This window comes from Hypomesus transpacificus, chromosome 14 (assembly GCF_021917145.1).
Source record: "Hypomesus transpacificus isolate Combined female chromosome 14, fHypTra1, whole genome shotgun sequence".
Lineage (NCBI taxonomy): Eukaryota > Metazoa > Chordata > Actinopteri > Osmeriformes > Osmeridae > Hypomesus > Hypomesus transpacificus.
In genome coordinates, this window is record NC_061073.1 from 7,233,749 (window position 1) to 7,239,748 (window position 6,000).

The window sequence follows — 6,000 nt, forward strand, 5'->3', positions numbered from 1 at the left end:
GTCAGACTCGCTCACTGGCAGTGTGCACAATGTTGTATTTCACTCCATTCTACACCAGAAACGTCAGGGAGGACTGCCTTATATAGATACGAGTCTGGTGAAGATAGCCAGAATTTCGGATTTCTTTAACCTGTCTGTTTCATTCGTCATGTGCCTGAGAAAGCGACCTCCGTTAGCCAGGCTAGTTTTGCCCGATTACTTGGACAGGCTATTTAAGGGTTTCGGGGTCAAGTGACTTTTGTGCATAGACAAGTGAACGTAAATGTATTTGTCCAAAGGCCAAGAGCCTCAAAAAGTTAATATCAAGCCCTGCAATCCAGTGGCCAGAGATATATGATGACCTGAACGACACTCCAAGAGTAATAAAACGGGGAGAAGTTCGTCTTTTGCAACCCACATGCGCAGTTGAGCCTGCTTGACAGTTGTGTGACGTAGGGTGATAATTGGTCTATAATATTGCACTGTCCCTTGCTATCAGTGCTAACTAGCTGGTCTAACTACTGAAACGTTGGACGGAAGCTCAGGTCTAGCCATTAGTTGTTTACTAGACATCCACTTTTAATTTGAGCTTCGTAGCCACGCAATTACATGACCTGGTCTTGGCTTCTTAAAACAACGTCTTCCACGGATGCACAATTAATGGAGATATCCAAATCAACATAAGCTAACCTTAACAACAGCCTAATGTTCGTCTATCGAGTCCCAAGTCACTCGTAACTTGTTTACAGCATATGTAGGCTAGCTAGCTACCATATACCCAGTGCCTACGAAACATTAATGATTGATTTAGAATGTTTAGGCCTACTGTTTACATTAAATATTATTTTATTGAAAGTGTCCCATTGTCATTGTTATTTTAAAGGCAGCTTTTATAAAATGAGCATTGAATGAATGAGATGGTGCGAGATCTAGCTAGGCTAACAAACGTGTAGTTCACAATGCTGTTTATCAGTTGCATAGCAACAGCCACTGTTTACAGGGACTATTTTCTCTCGGCTACTGAAATGCGATACACAATGTTTGTTGTCTATAACTATTTTGTGCTGAAAGGCAGCTTACTATTTATTTACTATTTATAATTTCGCTGGCAACCGTATTATAAAAGCAATAAGGTACGAGAGGCAGTACTTTATCGCCAATAAAGTACGTGTTCCAGGGTTTGCCGGCCCTCCGCTGCGCGTTGGGCCTAACAACACCCTTGAACACGTACTTTATTGGCGATAAAGTACTGCCTCTCGTACCTTATTGCTTAAGTAAAATAGCGCTTCCCGTTTTGAATGAGTACGGAATGGGTTTTGTCCCGTATTTTCAGAGTTGTCTTCAACGCAGCAGCCCATGCAAATCATCCCACCCGCATTTTGTGAAGACTCGTCCTATTCTACCCCTGATTGGGTAATACTCGCTGCCATCTCGCTGCCATCGTTGGTCACGGCCAATCAGAGTCAGAGGAGGGCGGGTTTCTTGGCGGAGAGTATCTGGAGCCAGATCTCCCCCCCCCCCCGCGTGCGCGCGCGAAATAAGAAGTAGGCCGACACTTATAAAAATAAGTAGCCTTGACATGCTTCAATACTGCACACTACTAAGTTCTGATCCACTGATGTAATCATGTTCATTATGTTTATGGATGATCCTTTGCAGTCTCCTGCACTATATATATTTTTTCTAGTGGTGGGCATAGATTCATTTTTTTAATCTAGATTAATCTCTTTGTAATCTTGGCGTTAATCTAGATTAATCTTGATTAAAATGTCTCATTTGAATTCCGCCGAAGGCATTCAGTATGTGTGCTACCCAAATCATGACTAAAAGTAAGTCTTTGAGAACGGGTTTCTCAAGCCTGGTGCATTAGACCAGGGGCTCATCTCCTGTTTCCAAAATGCATCACAAACTGCTTGAAAAAGCAGTTCTACTATGATAATTGGTGATGAGAATAAATTATGTTCAATAAGATGTACTTGTGTTTATTAACTGTTTCTATTAGATGAGTTAGCTTGGCTGATGGAGCTGTGCTGACGGGCTTGCCTCGGTTGCACTCAAACATAGTAGTTTGACGACGACTCTTCCCCTGCGCTACATCAGTGCTTGGCCCGGCATCTTCCACATTAGCTAAGGGATGCTTTGTGTTTAGGTGTTTTTTGAGATTGGAAGAACTCCTACAGTAAACTAATTCCGCATAGCACAAGGTGCAAACAACCTTAGTCTTGTTGAGGTTGTTTATGTTAGCTATGTTAGACGAGATGTTAGCTCGTCAAGTTTGATGTGATAATTTCATACACAAGGCATACACACGAGGTATGCATCCGCGCTAAAATATCAAGGTGAAAGTCATCGTGGACCCAGCTCCCAACCCAACTTTGAGTATAGATTAACGGCGATATTTTTTTTAATCGCCGATAAGAGTCTCACGTTAAAGCAGCGCGTTGACGCCGATAACGGCCCACCACTAATTTTTTCCCAATGTACCTTTTTGAATATCAAAGCATTTGTTTAGTTAACCCTTTACTGCCTGAGCCAAAATTCTGAACATTCCATATGCTGTTAAAATATGATATTCATATTAGTATTTTATGAATTTTCATATTAAATCATACACCTTAACTGTTTATACCATATTGAAGAGGAGAATTAGGGGATTTTTATGATGTGAATAAATATATGATTACTACTATATTACAAATCCTATTTTATCAAGGTGGTTTCAGGCAGCCATTTTTTACAAAAACTTCTCCATCCATCATACCTCATCAGACAACTTAATTTGTAACCCCTTTTATTACAAGATGGAGAAAATGTTTTGGTAGGTAGAATATCCACATATATGTGGGCAATGTAGAACAGAAGACAGACTAGAAATATCATATTTTGAATAAAAGTTATGACCATTCTAGTGACTGGTACAAGACTTTTACTCTATATTTTACTGTTGATTGTTCTTCTACAGGTACAGTCCTGCACTTTTTGTGGTTCATGTTGTTTTAATTTGTAACTTGTATAACTGCATGCTCTTATAAGTCTTCCCTTGTGGCACTTGTTTAGTTTTTCACAATGTATGCTTCATGTTTTGGCTGCTTGCAATGTTTGGGACCACCTGGGGTTATGCGCAACATTCTTCCGGGTTCTACAAAACAGATGTAACTACTTCCGGCCGGCCGCTACTGAGGTAAACAAGGCGTAGTAAAGGCCACCTACTATAGCCGGTGTTTAAAGGAGCTGCCCTTAATTACAATTTCCCATGTACACAGGATTGCCAAACGGACTTCCAGAGCCCCGAGTACCCTGTTAGACAAAGTATTTACGTTTTACGCCTCCTCATTTATTCATAATTATGAAGGTATTATGTAGCTTTTGCTAATGGCACCGGATATAGCGATTGTGTTAGCTAACATGACAGTAAGCTAGTTAGTTTAGACTTGTATGCTATCAGTAGGTAATCCACCTGACTGTAGGTCTAACGTGTCGACTGTAGGTCTAATGTAGACTGCTGTTCTGACAGTAGTTTCAGATTTCAAAACATTGTTAGAAAAAATAATAAAAGTAGGCCTACTGAATGGATGAATGTTGTATCTCCTTGTCCACCAGTTTCAAACAAAGACAGGTTGTCAGTGTCAGATCAGCTTGTCACAGGTCCATGCAGAATAATAAAAAAATCTTGAGAGTAGGCTAATGTTTAGGCATGGGTTTACTAGACCAATTCTTAATTCAGCGGTATCTGAATAGTTGCAAAATTCATATTTCATTGATAACTTAGCACTATTTGTGTAGCTATGTAGCCTACTGTAACATTGTAGTTAATGTGTGGAGCTAGCGTTAGTGCTACCTCCTGGGAAACGGTCTAACGTTAGGCTATTATAACGTTATATGAACTCATCACTTTATTCCATGTCACACTTAGCCTAATGTAGAGAGTAATACAACTTATTAAATCCTTGAACTTCCCTGTCAATATAAGTTATTTGGATCACCTAGCGCTGCAGATGTGTACAGAAGTGAGAAGCGGAAACGATTACATCTATTTTCCGAATTGAACGCTGAGCGCTCCGCATAACCCCTATTGTTATGATCAGTGACCTATGCTCTTTTGTAAAGCTCTCTCTTGGACGTCGCTTTGGATAAAAGCGTCTACTTAATGCATAAATGTAGGGTGACCAGACGTCCTCTTTTACATGTTACATGTTCTCTTTTTGAGACCTAAAAAATGCGTCCGGCAGTGATTCCAAAATCGTCCGGGATTTTGCCTCGTTGGATATTTGTGTTTCTCTGGGTCTTTCACAAACTAATTATTACGCCCGGCCTTACAAGTTTTGGAAGGGTATCTCCCTTACGTTCCACCTTCTTGCGCGAGCTCTGACCGTAGAGAGAACTGTCATTGGTCAACCGCCTTTTCAGTGTTGCCAGATGCACGATAATTATCCTCCAAATACGATAATTTTGAGCTTTTGGTATGATACCATTTCCAATCTGGCAACGATGTGAGAACCTTGCCGCCTTTGTTGAATATATGAGGAGGGCAGAAAAGTGTCTTAATTTCCTTATGTTAATATGTGACCATAAACAATTTATTATTTTGAATTTTTTATCATTATTGCTTTAATATATGGATAAGATACATTAAAGACATAAAACAACAACTGAGGGCCACAAAAACACTGGACTAAATGCTAAATTATTCTACCATTAAAAGTAATGGTAAATCCTTTTAAATCATTAAAAAGATTCCTCCTCTTTCAAACTTAACTGCTTCAGCATACTTTCAGCTAGAGACACCATTCAACCTTTAAAATGTTCACAAGACATTCAGCTATTCCCAAATGATTTAGCTTTTTCAAATATTAAGCCAATTTTGGATAGTGACAGTTTGAAATACATGAAAAATTGAGCTCCTTCTTGATTTTTATGATTAAAAAAGTGGCACACTGCTGGCTGCTCTTTTTCTGATATTCAACTAAATTGTCAAACAAATTCCTCTGACGTTCATATAGTTTAACTTACAGAAACAAGTTTTACCTTAAAATGTAGGAGAACTTGTCCTCTTTCAGCCAATGTAACTACTAAAGAGCTCACATTTACAGATTTTCAGCTTTGAGCCTTGAAGCGAGAGCAGCCTTTCAAATTCTCTCACTAACTTCAATGGGGAGGTGGGTAAAATTCGTCAGAGAAGGCCGAAAGGAAGACGATTTTAAAACTGCCGGTAGAGTCGTATTTCTGACCGTACAGACATATAAAGGACATGTCTGGTTTCGGGAGAGTCTTGGGTCTCGGAAAATATCCTCATTTTTTGGATTGGACGTATAGTTTTGCGTCTAGGTTAACTTGTTTGAGGTGTGGATTCCAGCTAAATTTGTGATTCTCTCTGCCCAGCTCATTAGCGATCACAGCTGCGCCATCACCATGGCAACCAAACAGACACGCACCATGAAAGCAGAATTGGGTAACGTTTTGGAAACTGCCAAAAGAGTTGTATTTCTGACCGCACAGACACGTAAAGGATATCAATGGTTTTGGCAGAGTCTTGGGTCTGGTAAAATATCCTTATTTTTGGGATTGGACGCACTTAAGCCCCTTCAGGGCGAAACAAAACCCCTCCGCTTAGCGTCAGGGTGCTGTTCGCCCCGTCTGGGTTAAATTTCCCGATAATGACCGGCGTTCTATAGACCTTTTTTGATGAACATTCTAGAATTTTCATTCGTCAAGTTTGGCCCTTGAAAGCTTTCGGTTTCAGACGCGCGAATGATTGTTTTGATGTAAGTCAGCTAGTTTAGAAGCATAAGTGAGCACGTTACAGTGCCAATTTTTTTTTTTTTAAACAATGTCAATTGTTGGTGTGTTTGGCTGTTCGTCGAGATTGGGGAAGAACAAGTTGTCAACAAGTTAAAATGTCCTATAAAAACGGGACAACGAGATGACTGGGTTGCTGCTGTAAATAACAGTTGATCTTTCAATGTTTCAATAGTAGGCTAGCTAATATTGGTGGAAATACCGTTAGAATAGTGTTGATTTGGG